The sequence below is a fragment of the Telmatherina bonti genome (assembly GCF_933228915.1).
Source record: "Telmatherina bonti genome assembly, chromosome: 5".
NCBI lineage: Eukaryota > Metazoa > Chordata > Actinopteri > Atheriniformes > Telmatherinidae > Telmatherina > Telmatherina bonti.
The window spans coordinates 31,237,543-31,254,481 of NC_136623.1; the positions used below are offsets into that span (position 1 = coordinate 31,237,543).

The 16,939-nt window shown below is 39.5% G+C and overlaps 1 protein-coding gene across 3 annotated transcripts in view; it reads right to left on the bottom strand.

The window, feature by feature from the left end:
- Window positions 1-16,939, bottom strand: part of plecb (plectin b) — a 115,013-nt gene that overhangs the window by 94,632 nt on the left and 3,442 nt on the right. The window lies entirely within an intron of this gene.

Genomic DNA, 16,939 nt, shown 5'->3' on the forward strand with positions numbered 1-16,939 from the left:
GTGTGTTGCAGCAGGGAAACTCCTAACATTTGACTGTGGCACTCGAGGACCGGAGTTGCCTACCCCTGCCATAGACTGTATATAAAAAGATGAATGTAGTCTCTGTGATGTCAACCATAGGTTTCTGAAAAGCTGAATTGAAGTTCAATGGGCGGTTCCTACCATCGCCATCTTAGCAGGGGCATGTGTGCCATCTTGCCCAGGAAATACAAATATGGGCAAAGAGGTGGAGCTGAGAGGGAGGCTATGAGTGTCATGGTGGAGGATCGACATCGAGCGAACTCTGCCTGTAGCTAAGAGCTAATGGAGCTAACCCGGAGATAACAGGAGATAACCAGCTAACAGAGGTAAGCGGGCTTAAGCTAAGCCACGTAGTTAACCGTCTAAAAACTGTTTGTTTTGCGTTCTTCTTACTTAAAATGGGAAATTGGGTACATGTCAATCAAAAGGACACGGCCCTAAATTTGCAGAATTTTGAGATTAAATTACTTTTAAACAGGCGCGTTAGAAAAAAATTCACTTCCCCCACAGTTGTCATGAAGGTAAACCTGACCTAAACCGAAGATGGATTTTTGTACCTGGCTGTAAACATATTTATTTCTGCTTTGAAGTTGGCCTTTTTTGGCTCTGTTTTGAAACCCCTAGTGATTGAGGGGGGAACTGCAGTTTTAAGCACTTTGGTGAAAAGGCTTCACTTTTAACCACTGGAGGTTGCCGCTTAATCTAGACACAAGATGCTACTTTAATCAATAGTATTTCTATAAAGATTCAATTTTTTACACCTATACTTAGGCTACTGTAATGTTTCCAACAATACTAAATAAACTAACTGGACAGTTCAGGTTTTTCTCGCTGCAACATGTAAAAACATGCATTGCATTAAAGGAGAAGGACAAGATGCTTGCAGATTACATCAGAGAAACCAGTAAAGATAAAGGTACTATATGTGGAATGGAACAGCTGCAGCCTGATGGGGATTCATATGCTCATTGACTTCTTGCTAATTGTTGCTATTAGCTATGTTGTCACTTCCTAGGGGTTTTTTTCAGTTTTTCCAGTGATTAGCATAAACGTTTATGACCAAACTTGGCCAGGCCTAGTTAAACTTGTTAAGTATGTGTTGTATGTATTACTTAAGTACTGCATAGTACCAAATGTGCGTATTTACACCTTCAGACCTTTGGTTGTAAAGCTAACTATCAGTCCATTGGAACGTAACGGTAATGGCCCCATCATTGCCAAGCCTGCTTATGGTAGCCAACTTTGGTATCACTTGTGCTCTCTGAGATGAGTTTGTACACTAACTTGTCAATTTTTAAATCATAATTTTATTATTAAATATTTAAGCAGATTATTAAAAACGGGAAATGAGAAAATGGTGAAATATAGCTCAACGTAAAGGCTGCTTTCACTGGTACTTTTGACAAAAATGAAGCAACTGTAAGTATCTAATCCATTTGAACTCAAGTAATTTGTCCGCTGTGATCCAAACTTGGACCTTTATGCAAATTTACTTCTGAAGGAAAAGTAGATATGCAATAGATAACAGAACATTTCCACTTTAAAAAGCCACTGGGGGCACTAATCACATGAATAATAGCAATCATTTCTGTTACTTTATCATATTTTTCCCCCTGAAAGAAAAAAAAAACTGCAAGCAGCAAAAACTATTTGCCAAGTTTACAATCTCTAGGAAAAATCCCTGAATGACTGTTCATGTCATCTTCAATAATTACTTCATAACATCTACAGAGGAACGTTTCATGTCTGACTTAAAGCTGATGACAAACTTTGCGATGACTCTAATCTGTCCTGAATAAGGTTTCCTGAATTAGCACAGGCTGTGGTCAAAACCACAAGAAATAAATCAAATTTTACCAAACTGGAAACTAATAAAAAAAAATCTGTGATGGCTGATAAAGCCACGCAGTAACAATCATTTGGTATTGGCCTCAGTTCGGACCGCCAGCCGTCTCGATGCAGAGCAGTTTTTCAATGCGCTCTTGTTTGGCCGCTCGTTAATAAGCAGCATCTAGAGGAAATGGCAGGCAAATTTTTGGCAGTGAATAAAATGAAGTCTGGCTGTTCTGCTCTGTCAAGAAGAATTCAATCATGTGAGTGTGTGTGTGTGTGTGTGTGTGTGTGTGTGTGTGTGTGTGTGTGTGTGTGTTTTAGCGTGTGTTTTGAAGTATGCTGGTCTTGGAAGTGGTTACAGCAGCTGCTCCCTGAGCACTTCTTGAGAAAGTGTTTTTACTGTGGGTGGGCCCAATGTAAGGAAATAATTAGTACCAATTTATACCAAAATCAACCATAACCGACTACTTCCTTTTGTTCACTGACTGAATAACAGAATGGCTTGTTTTTGTTTGGATTTGTTCTTTTCTTTCTTGTTTTCCATAGAAGCAGACATGGGAACTATTTGATTCAATCAGCAAAGCAGCAGTCATATATTATAATTGTTCCACTCACACATTAGACAGGTTATGGGCAAATAGATAATTTATTTCCATTGTATTTTTATGTGGAACTCTTTATTCCTTAAATCAAAGTATTTTACACAGCTGAAAATGGTTTAATGTTTTGTCTTTTTGAGTAATGTCAGACAGAACAAGGACACATCCAGAAATGGCCTGGGATCATTTCTTAAGGACCACATAATCGCCTCACGAGACATGTTCAAACTGCTTTCCCACAGAATCTGCTTTAGTGCCTTTAAATTGTTCTGTACTCGGCTCGATGCTGGACTTGGGCCTAGAAGCAGTGAAGTTTGTTTCAGCAAAAGTGTTAGTTATTAGCGATTCTGCTGCAACTCAATGCAATCTTGTGCAATGCTTGAAAACAAAGATGTCCAATTCTAGTTCTCAAGTACCATTGTGCTACAGGTTTTAGTTGATTTTTGATTCAACATGCCTTACTGAAATGAATGGATCCTTTCGTGGCTTGTGCAGAACTTGACAGCATTTGATGAGAACCAATTTATTTGAATCAAGTGTGGTGGAAAAAGGAAGAAAACTAAACCCTGCCGGGTTTTGGCTTTTGATGACTGGTATTAGACGTACCCGCTTTACACCGATGACCTTGATCTCTTATTCTACAGTATGTCAATGTGTAAACGACGGGAAGCAGCTTGCCAGAACTAAAATTACATGTTGTGGTTAAAGGGAGATGAGGATGTGCATGTAGACAATTTGCTGGCTCGAGCTCTTGTCAGCTGTGAGCTTGTCAGGCAGACAGTGAATAGAGACAGGCAGGTTGATTTTCCTATTTACATCCTGATGCTGAGGTAAGCTAGCCAGCTGCTGCTAACACCATAATTGCTGTACTAATCTAGAACTGGCAGCAACCTCTTCTTCTTATTTTCAGCATGAAAACAGAAAAGCACAAGCCCAGAATCCAAATCCTTATTTTTACCTTAATTTCTGAATATAAAATGTCAGAATATAAAGCAGAATGGATAATATGGCGCTTTTGTTTGTTTTTAGTTGCCACCATGAATCATGTTTCTCTTCAAAGTGATTAACTGAGTTTGCTGTTTTAACAGATTCCTCTAAATGGGCATTCATTGATGTGTTTGCAGAAAATTAATCAAATGTGCAGACAGAAGAAGGGAGGACTAATTCATCAGGTGCAGATTATGGTTATGTTTAACTTGGAAATAAAGTCATTGCTTAGTAAATTCCTGGTTTTGACTTTCGCCTGCTGATTTACAGCAGAGTACTGTTCACTGTTTACCATGCCTTGCATACATCCCTCTTACACGTTTACATTGTTGCTGACATTTGGGTTGTGCAGACACATTCCTCTTGGCATCCCACTCCAGTGTTTTATAGAGATATAAAACAAGTCTGCAGCTGCTCATATGGTTACATACTACAACAAACACAGCCCACAAGGTCAAACACCAGTTCCCCTGCTTAAAGTTGAGCAGGAATCTTTCAGCTACTAGCAGTGTTTCATAACTGGGTCCAATGCAAAAGGGGGTGAGGACGAGCAGGCTTTTGTTACGCAAACTCAGGCTAAACTGAGGTTATTTGCTCCCTTGGAGTTTGATCTACACAAGGGTTTATTATCAGCTCCAACAAGGAGGAGGTGGCAGTTATGTTTTGCCAGTGTTGATCAATTTTTCTGTCTGTTTATTAGCAGCTTTATGCAAAACTACAGGATGGATTTCCATGATAATTTTTCTGAGAAGATGTCTTGGTCAAACTTAAAATAAATTTTGGACGTGATCCAGATCACCATCTAGATCCATATATAATTTAAAGGATACTTTATTATTGTGATGCTCATTTTTATTATATATGCATTTAACTCCACAATAAACGGTCCACAAGAGAAGTTCCCATTAAGTTTTACAAGACTGCAAATAAAGATCTGGATACCGGAAAAACAGAGGAAAACGGGATTTTTGGAATTTTCATCACTGCAAGAGAACAAATAAAGATATAAACATGAAACAAACGCCGCGATGCAGCCAAGACACAGTGGATTCATTATTCAACTATCTAGGAATCGAGTGTAACCATATAAGATGAGTGTAGGACTAGAACAGGCTGGAAATCACAATTTGAGTAGATGTGAGCTGCTTGGCGACGGTCAAGTCGAGTGTTTTTCTAGTTAGTCACCAAACAGACTGTAAATTGTTGAAGTTTATTTTTTAAAGCCTTCTCAGGGAATCTTTGCTTAGTCTCTCATTAGGAGTTCAAATTTGTCCTCTGTGTGGGGTTGAATATTTTCACCACAGGAGATACCAGTTACACGACTTATCCTGCTAAAACCTGCACATCTTTCATTATTTCTTTATTTATTACCTAATTTAATCCAGTTTCATTCCACTGCAAAAGTTTATGAATGATTTATTTTGGAGGTAACAATTTTCAAAGCATCACAGTTCAAGTTCTGTCTGGTTTAACCTTGATTTGCTCAAACATCGAAAGAACTTAAGACATCCTGCAACGTAGAGGTAGCCACAAAGCTACAAAGCACAGGACCTCCAAACAAACCGGCTACTAAACAAAGAAATACATTTCAGATGAGTCAGACGTCATTCTAAACAAAACAGCAGCTGGTGAAACTCTGACATGCTCTCATTTCTTTCTTATCTGATGCTTTATCAGTGTTATCAATGAGTCTATGAAGTTTTAGAGTTTCAGGTCTGCTCAGGTTACTATTATGTAAATAAACCTGTAAGCTACCACAACTACATCACTTCATCTCATGGTTAAATGAACTACTGATCACCTAAGCAGAATTTTAACAGGCCTCCCGTGCATTTTCTGCTCAGGTTTTCTTCAGACTTTTTACCCAACTTCATTTGGTCACAATCAGTTTGTTTTCCTGCCAGTTCTTGTTTTTTCTCCCACAGGTTTTTATTAAAGCACCATTCTGTCTAATCAGCTAGTTTTCTGCCTGCTGTGGCACATTTATGTCCTCTCTGAAGTTAAATCATGATTTAAAACAAACAAAGAAAAAACAACAAAATGTGCTGAAAACAGCCTATCCTCTTCAGGGGAAACGTAACTTTTAGGCAACTACAGCTCAGCTCACCCATCATTTCTACTAATCTATAGATGACAACAAACATAACAAGTGGGTAAATATGATGTGCTTGTGTACTTGCTCACAAAACTGTTTACCTGACTAAGCAGAACAGGGTCTGAACTTGCAACTCAGATTAATATGCAGCTTTCTTTTGCTGTATCTTTCTGCTTTCTGGGTCGCCATCTTAGATAGTTCTCTCTCTTTCCTCACTCACAAATCATCAGTCTTTGCTGTCTAAAAAAAAGCAAAAAAAAAAATATATATATATATGCATTACTGTAATTAACTCTTGGAGCTGCATCGGTGTAATCAGTGATTTTGGTGGCTTTTTGTTCTGTGACTTTGTCTTTCGCATCTGTTCTCCATCTTCTTAATTTCATATTTTTCCATTTGATAAGAGTCAAAACCAAACTGCAAAGCTCTGAAATAAGCACACTGCTGGGGTTTGTGTCATTCAGTTCATTTCTGAGTTAAGTTTTGATCTTCTTTTATGCTGAATCCACATTGAGATGATTTCAGAAATCTTTAATGGTTTTGTTTTAGTACATTGCTTCCTGTCATACTTCCTGCAGTTCACATCATTCACAGCTGATTATTTGTAGACCGACGGTTTGTTGGCAGCACAAACTATCTGGATGCAAAGCAGCTACTGCTCAAGCGTACCAACTATTCTAAATCCAGTAAAGCAACATTTTCAGTGATACAATTTAGCTATTTTCTTTCAATAAAACCCAATACTGTTTTATACACACCCACTAATTTAAACCTGATATTGGTGCACTTCATCTGAGTGTTTCATCTTTCTGCCTCCCAGCTCAGTTGCTCACATTTTTTATCCTCTTTCTACATCAAACTGGTCGCCCTGCTGTGGTCATCCAGACAAAACATTCCTTCAGTCTGAGGTCACCCAGCCAGTCAAATCTGCAGCCCAATGTACCGGCTTAGAGCCGTGGGCAGCAGTCAGCAGGAGAGCGGCTCCCCATCCAGAGACAAAGTCTGTGATAAAACAGTTTAAGCCAGCGGCCTGAACTCTACACATCCCAGCTTTTCAGCTGGGGAGGTTGTGGATTTTCTGCCATTTTGGCAGCTTCACAGTTTGTCTGAAGTTTAGTGTTTCTTAGAATTTCCTAAAGCATCTCACAGTTTATACAGCAGTCAGTTTAATGCTGTTTGCAGTTACTTGTGTTGTGTGTGTAAACACAGAGATTTATTCTGCTCTACATGCTGACAGAAAACCAGCATGCAGCTGTTTTAGAAGACTGGTTTTCCACCCATTCTGCAGACTGGGGAGGAATTCTGTGCATTGGGTCAGAGGAGAAGCAAAGCATAAAGCAAGTGATTTCCTCCCATGCTCCACCCTGGAAAACCTATAACCTGGTCCCATGTGGCCCTTCAAGTAGTGAAGAGGTTTCCCCTTCATAAGACCTCCAGTTTAGAGGTTGGAAATGTGAAACAGCAAGCAAACGCAGGAGGGTTCCTCACAGAGTGACATATTAGGGAAGAAAATAAGGCTGAATGGGCATGGAGTAAAACGTCCCCATCCCAGAAGGTCCCACACCCACACACTAACTCACAGGCTCTAACTCTGACTCAGTTTGCTGGAACTGGACCAAGGGATGCTGTCACCTCCGCCTTATTTAGACTCAACCATCAGCTTCTGAGAAAGAAGAGACTAATCCTCTTTTTATTATTGTCTGATCCAAACGCTGGTATCAACTAAACTTATCTGAAAATGTAATAATTAGCTACTGTTCCTGATGTTGTGGAAGTCCAAGTGTTTTATGCTTCTGGGATTTCCATAAAAGTCTATTGACTTGGATGGTTGTGCCTTATGTTGTGAGGACGATGATCCACTAGGGGTTGTGCTTACACTGTCAGGTTCAAGTAAAGTCAGACAGCACAAGAAGTAAGAACAGCTAAGCAGCCAAAATGGAGCAATGCTTTTCCCTCAAAGACAGAAAAAAAAAAATCAAACAATGTCTGAAATCGATTATATTCTGTCTTTTTAAAGTCATTGTAATCTATGAGGTTTAGTGAATTATAAATAACAAATGGACAGCAAGTCTTTCAATCAGATTCAGTACTTAGAAAGGTGTTTGCAGATTTTGTGGAGTTTGGATTTAAGATATTTCATTGCATTTTGCATATTTACATCATATTAAAGTCTACATCTGTTTAATCAAAGAAGATGAGGATTAAATAAGGCCTCAGTCAAATAACATCAAGTGAGAAAAACATAATTCTCTCCACCTGTTTTTATACATGGGCTGCATGGTAGCATAGTGGTTAGCACTGTGGCCTCACAGCAAGAAGGTTGCTGGTTTGATCCTCGGCTGGGGCGGGGTTTGGACAGTGGTCTGTCTGTGTGGAGTTTGCATATTCTCCCCGTGTATGCGTGGGTTCTCTCCAGGTACTCCAGCTTCCTCCCACCATCCAAAGACATGCATGTTAGGTTAATTGGTTGCTCTAAATTCCCCATAAGAGTGAGTGTCAGTGGTTGTTTGTCTCTGTGTGGCCCTTCGATGGACTGGCGAACTGTTCAGGGTGTACCCTGCCTTTTGCCTAAAGACTGCTGGGATAGGCTCCAGCTTCCCCGCGACCCTTAATTGGACTAAGCAGTTAGGAAAATGAATGAACGAATGTTTTTATACATTTTGCATTTTCTATTAAGTGAATATGGGTCATTTGTATAATCACAACCAGTTAATCTTACCATAACCAGTACATCAAAATAATTGTTAGTTGCAAAGTCAATACAGTTTTCTCACCAAAAAAAATCTTACTTCAGATAAATGTGTGTGCGTACTGTAACTGGTATCATTTAACTGAACTGGCAGAAGCAGCACTTTTTGAAGGCCAATCATAAAACCTGTCCTGTAGAATTCCCGAGGCCACCGTGACAACATGCCTGCCATCTCAGCTTACACATGTCCCTTCATCTGAACAAACTGCTGCTGACCGTAAAATCAACCGCAGACATGAGCAGAGAAACGGACACTGAAGCTGCCATGTCCACATAACTCTGCTTTTTTTTTCTTCTGAGAAATTCTGCTTATATTCTTCTATTTCAGTTTCATTTCAGCAATTTGTCTGTCAGCTTCCTGTCTTCCCACTCTCCCTGACTGCCTCATCATCTTTTTCTGTCGATGCATGACAGGGAGTTTCTGCTGGAGGCGCCACTCTGGCGGCTGGCTGCAACGCTCTGCTCCCAGGAAGGCTGACTGACAGACTTACATCAACACTTCCAGAGACTTCTCAGAAACAACTGTGACTGGTACCGGAAGCCTACTGTCTCCTAGTGGAAGTCACTGGAAATCCATGTAGTTTAGCCACTGCCTGCATCTTAGATGTCTCACACTATCTTAAGCACCGTCTAAATACATTTTTCTCATGAAGAGAATGCAGTGTTTTCTCCTTTTTCTTTTTCTTGTTTCTATCTAACTTCAATTAAGGGAAAAAATGAATTTTCTTTTTAAAACTGAAAGCTTGTCTAGAGAAAAATCTGAGAAATGGCACTAGGCTGTGAAGAAAGTTTATCATCAGGGCCACAGTTGTCATTGCAAATCCCAGCAACACTACGTGAAACACTCTGACAAATAAATACTCATTCCTTCACACATTTATTTGGAAACCGGAGCCGTAATGATTCCTAACCCGCAAAACGTCACGACCCAACAATGTAGTGTCATTTTTATTATTAGGTGCTGTTATATTTGGAATATCTAGAAAGGCTAGAATGATAAAAATGGTTCACTTTTCTATGTCAACCTCTTCTTCAAAAATGCATCAACTACCACAAACAAATGTCAAGCTAGATTTACACTCGTGCACCGTCGGCTTATGGTGGAATCGCTGACGCTGTTTGCTCTCGTACTTTAGCACAGAATAATGGCTTCATGTTCAGGTTTTCTTTTATGTTTATTACACAAAGTCAGTGAGAAGCTCCAGAACTCTGGAAACCTTTAATCACAGAACGACTCCTCACAACAAAATACTTCCATGTCATCACGTTGCAAACAGGAGTGCAAGATGGGTCTGAAAGACATCTGCATCAAGGGCATTAAAAATATTACTGTCATATATAATGTATATTGCATATAAGAGCCTTAGATAAATGTATATTCATATATTAAAAGGAGATAATATTACTGCAACTTCTGTAAAAAAAAAAAAAAATTCTGTAAAAATCTTCCAGCCAATGGATGAAAAACAAAGAAATAAATCAAATATTAATATAATACAATTGCTGATTTTCACCTCTGCTGAGGAGGTTATGTTTTTATCCAGTTTTTAGCCAGTGTTTATCTGTCTGTCTGTCTGTCTGTAAGTATAAATACTGGACAGATTCTTATGATAGAGTCCATTATATTTGTGGAGTTTTTTTTAAAAGTTTTTTTGAAGGATTCTTGATCATTGTGAAAAAGGCCTATTTTTATTGTATATACATAGAACTCCACAGTAAATGCTCAGGGTGTTTGGCCATGAAATACAGCAGAAATTCCAAATGATTTTTACAAGATATCAAAGTTAGATCTGAATAGTAGAAGGATTCTGGATACCACAATCCAGAAAAAGAAAAAGACGAGATCTTTTCTACAAGAGAACAAATTAGCATATAAACGTGCAACAAACACCTCAAAATAGCCAAAACACAGATTCATCATCAGTGTATCTAGGAATCTAATAGTGTATTTATATAAAATGAATGTAGGACTAGAATATAGGATGGAAATCTTAATATTGGTGGAAATAAGCAGCTTGGCAGAGGTCTGCGCTGTCAGAGTGGTTCTACTGATTTTGACAGCAGCTTTAACTCAGCTGCACCTTTCCTGCTACACAGAGGATTACACTATTTTCTCTTAGCAGAAGCTCACTGGTTTAATATATCAGAAGGAAAGCTTTACATCCAGTTTACCCTTCATCTGACAAGGTACATTAACTGACATATAATGTCCACAACTGTCTCTCCTGGCTTTCCACCATGAATTCAACGTATGAGTCTAAAGGACAAACATAAACAACACATAATGGAGGTCATTACAGCTCCTCCCCTCACGAGCTTCCACTGCTCTGTTACACATTAACTGCACTCCCACCTTTACTCTGACAACAGCTGCAACAACTTTGGAAGCTAAGGTAAAACATTGCACACATAGTTTATTCCAGGAGAACTGGCTCCAACAAACCACATCAGAGGCTGTTAGAAAGCAAAAGAGTCAAACACAACCCAGTTCATGTGTGTCAAAGTGCAGCTGCAGTACTACAGGAAGGCCAGAATTACCAGTGATTTGAACTCTGAGATAGCAAAAACAAACACCAGGCAGTTTTTTGTTCCAGGGTTGTCGTTTGACCTGTGGTACGTGGGACAGAGGAAACACCCTTCAGAGACCCAGTGATTAACCAGCACTCAAAAGCATGAGAGGCCCTGTTTACTTTTGCCACAGTGTCCTCTGAGAAGCATCTCTATCTATGAAACAAATCATCCTTTTCATGCAACGCTGGTTTGTGTAGCCCTTTGTTGTTAAAGGGATGAAGTCTGCCTCGCCATGTAGGGTAGTTTTTAATGAAGTGCATCTCTCTGAACACTGGAGGTATTTGCTGCTGCAGCTGCTAACAAGCTCTCCTCCCTCATCATCGGTATCTCACAGCAAAGGAGATTAAGTGGGCTGCTAACAGAGCAGAACGCAACAAGTTATTCCTTGTGACATGTTTGCAGTCCCATGTGCATATGTGTGCATGTGGAAAAAGCAGTAAGAAAGTTGGCGTGCAATGTCATGACAGCGTGCACACACGTGGGACCAGTATCCACTGTCAGCTGCGTGGGGTGACCTACTGTGACATTCCTGGCCTGTGTGGTGGCCGTCATACCAGCCGGCTCCAGTTGCTCTGAATGCCAGGGCCCAGCAATAAACTCAGATCCTTTTCAGTGTTAGGAAATGACAAGGCTGACAAAAAAAACCCAAAAACTGATGGACAGACTCAAGAAGGCTCGTACGCGTCAACACCACACATGACATCATGCTGCGGGGCATTTCTCTGAATAAATCCTGGAACAGTCTGGAAATGAAGCTGGTGATTGTTAGGGTTATTGTAATCTTTATTATAATCTTTATCAACATTTATGTATGAGTATTAATTGTTGTCATCATGTAAATAAATTTGTTTCTGCATACGCTTTGTCTGCTTTCGACTTCAGCAAGTTTCAACAATGACTCTGAGTTCAGATTAATAAAGATTATAATAAAGATTAAAATGACCCCTAACAGTGATGAAGAACAAATGTGTGTAACTCCAGCTTCCAGAACAATCTGGTTGATCCTCAATATGAATATAATTATCCAAGAAATGAAAAGGTTCTTGTTTTTCCATAATAAATGACACAAACATTTCTAATAATCCCAATGACATATAAACAATAAAAGTGTTTTCCGCTTTGCACTAATTTAGCATTTATTTATCTCTTTTCATCAGTATTTCATCAGTACCATGTAAAAAGTGGCTAATGTGTATTTACAAAGTGGCTTTCTGTCAACATTTCTGAAACTGATCAGCTTCGGTTCAATATGAAACAAACATTTTTTATTCATAATTCTATAACTTTACAGCAAAAACAGTCTGATATTTACACTTAGAAAGACACCTGAAATAGATTTGTGTAACATCAATGCAAAAGGAAAAACATAAAACATATGTTAAACATCTGTTAATAATAAGTCAGGCTGTTTATTCCTGCTTCCAGTTTACATGCCAACCTGCTTTAATCAACCGCTGGCACTAGCTTCTTATTCTGACTGAAGATGTGAGAGGCAGTTTCCCAACATAAAGCACATCCTTTCAAAATGTTGTAACACTGTTTCTTTTCTTTTACTTACATAATAAGCACGTTAACACTTACAGTCTATATTTGATGATCATGCCAGGGGGGAAGGATGGATCTTGTTATTTTGTAGGTGATGCTTTTGGGAAAACCTTCCAATCTACAGTAGTCAGCTGCAGCATTCGCACATAAATGTGGAGTAATTTGAAGCACTCTCCCTGAGGATGTTTTTGTTTTCCCACAATAGTTTTTTTACAGCTCAGTGGAGCCTTAAAGCCAAAATCCCAGACTAATATTGGACCTAATAAAGTGGCAAAGCCCCACCCTGCAGGACAAAGAAGTGGAGACACAAGGAGTCTCTGTTTCAGACGCAACCCAGGTGTTACAACCTTCATACTTTCCACACCAATGTGTTTTCCACTCTCTTTCTTCCCGCTCAAACCACAGAGCCATGTGTTTCAGGCCTTGTAAAATTCAGGGAGAAACTAAAATGTTTGAATACCACAGGGCTCGTGGTAGGCAGTAAAACTGTTGTGCTGTCCAAGCCTGGTAAACTGAAATTACAAGATGACAGCTGCCACTCAGACTGCTGGTTAAGCAGATTTCATGTAGTCTGAAAGCGAGTTAGCTGTCACAGTTAATAGGATCATCAGCTGGAGGCAGATAGTGTGCACAGAAGCTGTCTGACTCAGCAGTGTTCTGACAGGAGACTGAGTGAAATGTGGAATTTAATGGGCACAAACATCCCAATACAATGGCATCATTTTAACTTGCAAAGGTTGATGATAAAAAACTACATTTGAGTTCTGCAGCAGGGCATATAAAAGTAAAGAAAAAGAAACTTATCCTGATGAAACCGGGGCTGGACCCTCTGCAGGACAACAAACTTTCTACGAAGAAAAATGATGTGTAGCCAATTCCAACCCCTAAAATGTTAACTGATGCAACATTTCATCCTACAAGGTCACTGATTTATCTCTTCCTTTTTCCACGCTGGTTAGACAATCAGACTGAAAACAAGCAGCCAGCTTCTTTATTTGGAGGCATGGCTGAAGAACAGGCACGGTGACAAAATGTTAAAAATGAAAAATAACTTTGAATGAAACAGGATATCACTGGAGACAGTCATGGAAACAGTTCCAGGTCCATCCTTCCATCCTTCTTCCAGATACTTTCACAAATCAAGTGATGTATTTCAATCCAACATGATTCTCTTCCTTGCTTTTGTATTTACGCAGTCCACTTTGGCTATGCTCCTAGAGATGAATCAGGCAGCTCGCACTTTCTAAGTCAGTTTTAGTAAAAGTAATTTGTGTGTACTGAGTAGTGAACATCTCTACATCTAGCTTCACTCCCAGCCTGCTCTGTTCTTTCCTTCATTCTCATAATAAGTCATAAAGCACCAGACATGCAGGCATAAAAGAACAGCATCTTCTGTTCTGTAATCATTATGCGTTTGACAGGAAGCTCAGCTGAACATGGATGAACATCCCTCAGAGCTTCTCTCTCTCCCTTAAAAGGCACTAAAAGAATCCCAGTAGAGTCCAGTTTATCATACCCTGCTCCAGTATAACCTCTGCCCTGAGATGTGTGTTGCTGCTGATCTATCCCAGCCAGAAGGATGCTGAGACACATGAAAAAATAACAACAAAAATACCCACAAAAGAGGAGGCACACGCTACTTTTGCTACACTATGAGCATGCAGCCTCACCTACTTATTACAGAGACACACCCAGTCTGATTTAAGCGTGTGGTACTTTATCACCATTTATATATGACAGAAATGTTCCATTAGATGTGACTGACACCATTAAGTTGCAATACAGCAGGAAGATAGGTGCAAAAATGTCGAACAACTCTATATGTGGGCATACACACATGCCAAAACCACAAATTTTCAGTCGACGTCCTACTTTCCATGACTTTCAGCAGGCAGTGACGTGTGTGTGTGTAGCTAAAATCAGACTGGACTGCTCTGTTGGATTTAAATCTGGTCACTATGGAGGCCATTGGAGTACAGTGAACTCATTATCATGTTCAAGACAACAGTTGGAGGTGATTTGAGCTTTGTGACATGGTGCAATATCCTGCTGGAACATCAGAATATGCTACACTGTGGTGATAAAGGGACGAACATGATCAGCAACAATACTCAAGAAGTATGATGCTCACTTGGTACTGAGGGGCTCAAATTGTGTAAAGAAAATAACACCAAACCATTACACCATCACCAGTAGCATGAACTGGTTATACAAGGCAGGATGGATCCATCAGTATTTCAAGCAGTTTATTTCTAATACTGACCCGACCATCTGAATGTTGCAGGTGAAATGGAGACTCGGTCAGTCAAAGCAACGTTTTCTTGTTGTCTGTTGTCCAATTTTGCTCTGTCTTTGCAAACTTTAGCCTCATTTTCCTGCTCTTAGCTGAGTGGCAGATGGTGTGGTGGTCTTAGCCCATCTGCTTCAAGGCTGGATATTAGGAAATAATATTCTACATACCTTGGTTATAACCAGTGGTTATCTGAGTGATTGTTGCCTTTCCATTATCTCAAACCAGTTTGCTCATTCTCCTCTGACATTTGACATCAGCATGACAATTTGATCCACAGAAATGCTGCTAAATGGATCATTTCCCTTTTGCAGACCATTCTCTGTAAACCCTCGAGATGGTTATGAGCAAAAATCCCAGCAGCTCAGCAGTCTGTGAAATAGTGAGACCAGCCTGTATGGCACCATCATTTCTTATTAAAAGTAACTTAAGCCATACTTTCCCATTCTAATGCTCAGTTTAGAGTTAATTAAGTCACATTCACCATGTTTTTTTGACAAAGGGCAAATTCCCATTCGTCTTTGTGATTCGAATCCTAGTCCGTTTGCTTGGAAAGTCTGCAGTGCTTTGTTTGTGAATGTGCCAAAAGATTTCCCATTCGGATCAAAGAAGTGGACTCAGTCCGCCTACAAACATAGCTCTCAGTCCATTTAAGGGGGACCGAATACAGGAAGCGGCTACAAAGTCACTAAAAATGTTACTTCCAGTGTTTTGAATAGTATTGCATTGTGGGTAAATACATAGTGATTGTGTTGAAGGTCCCCTGCCTTGTGAATTGTTCATACTGCATCTGTTGTTGCAGTGTATTTCTGCAGGATACTTGCACAAGACAAAGTAAAAAGAACCCACAAAGCAATAGTTTTGCGCTCCATGTATTTCTCGCAATTGGAGTAAGTTTTCTTCTTCATGTGGGTCTTGAACTCTCTTTTGTTAAATACTAGTGCAGCGCCACCTTTGGTGAGAATCAGAATATATTATTCTAATGGTTTGGCTCCTTTGACCAAAGTGTAGCATGAACGCTAACTCGGTCCACATGGATACACCCTCCTACAGCTGAGTCACGTCCCCAATCAGATTGAGCCTAGTGGGCTATCCTGATGCAAATGCATCCTAAATGAACTGAATTACTGCTATGTGATTGGCTGCTTAGCCATTTGTGTTAGCAAGCAGTTAAACAAGTGTGCCTAAAAAACTGGAGGGTGACAGTATAAATAACATTTTTTAACACTTGAGATGAAGACAGCAGAAAGAAAATATGTTTAGCCCCAAGACAGGTTGAATAAGTGTGACTCTGACCTTTTTGAGTCATATCTGTGCTTTGTAAAGTAAAGATCTAGAATATTAGTAGCAGATTCGTAGAGGAAGAATACAAAAAAAGAATAGGAAATTGTGACTAACTAAATTAAAAGATCAAATCTAAATCTATCCAGCATAAATCCTCCCAATGTGTACAAAGACAGAACAGGAACCGTGACTTCTTGAAAACCTGCTGAAACTGAAACTTGAAGAAAAACAACCAAAGTACAAATTAATCACGGCCTGGCGACAGCTAGAGGTTTTGCAGCAGCTAAAGTGCTTTTCTCAAGGGCACTCCAACACCAATATTGTTCAGTCTCACCTCCTAATCCATCCCAGCCTCTGGCAGTCAGCCAACTAAAGACAAGTAGTGCGTGGGAAAAGCTGCCAGCAGGGAAAAAATACCCATCACCGCTTGGAAAGCTAATAGAATAGAAATAAAATAGAAATTTCCTATTGTCATTTCCTGTGGTAGCACTTCAGGAAATGCAAAAAAAATCCTTTAACAAGTGTATGTATTGGCTGCTAAAATTAATCATAGACTCTGCACCTTCAACTGATACACACCAAACTCATGCATATGTACACATGCATGAGTGCATGTACACGTGCATGAGGTGACACTCATCTTTTTAAAGAGTTCATTCATCACAAATATGTGTCACCCACCACTTCTCACCTCATGTAGTCTCACACATACAGGAAATAGAATAACATTGCTCATTTATAAACATAGCCCATTACACTGTAATGGTGATGGTAAAAATAAAAATAAGCATTTATGTTTTCTTTATTTGGCAGACTCTGCTTCCTTCAATTTACATTGGAGCCAAACTTTTCTTAATTCACAAATGTCTGATTTCTTTAGCCAAGAAGAAACTGAAACCTTAAAAAGGCACAGCAGACAATCAATGCTGCCAAAAATAACTCTTTAATTGGTGGAATGAGTGTTG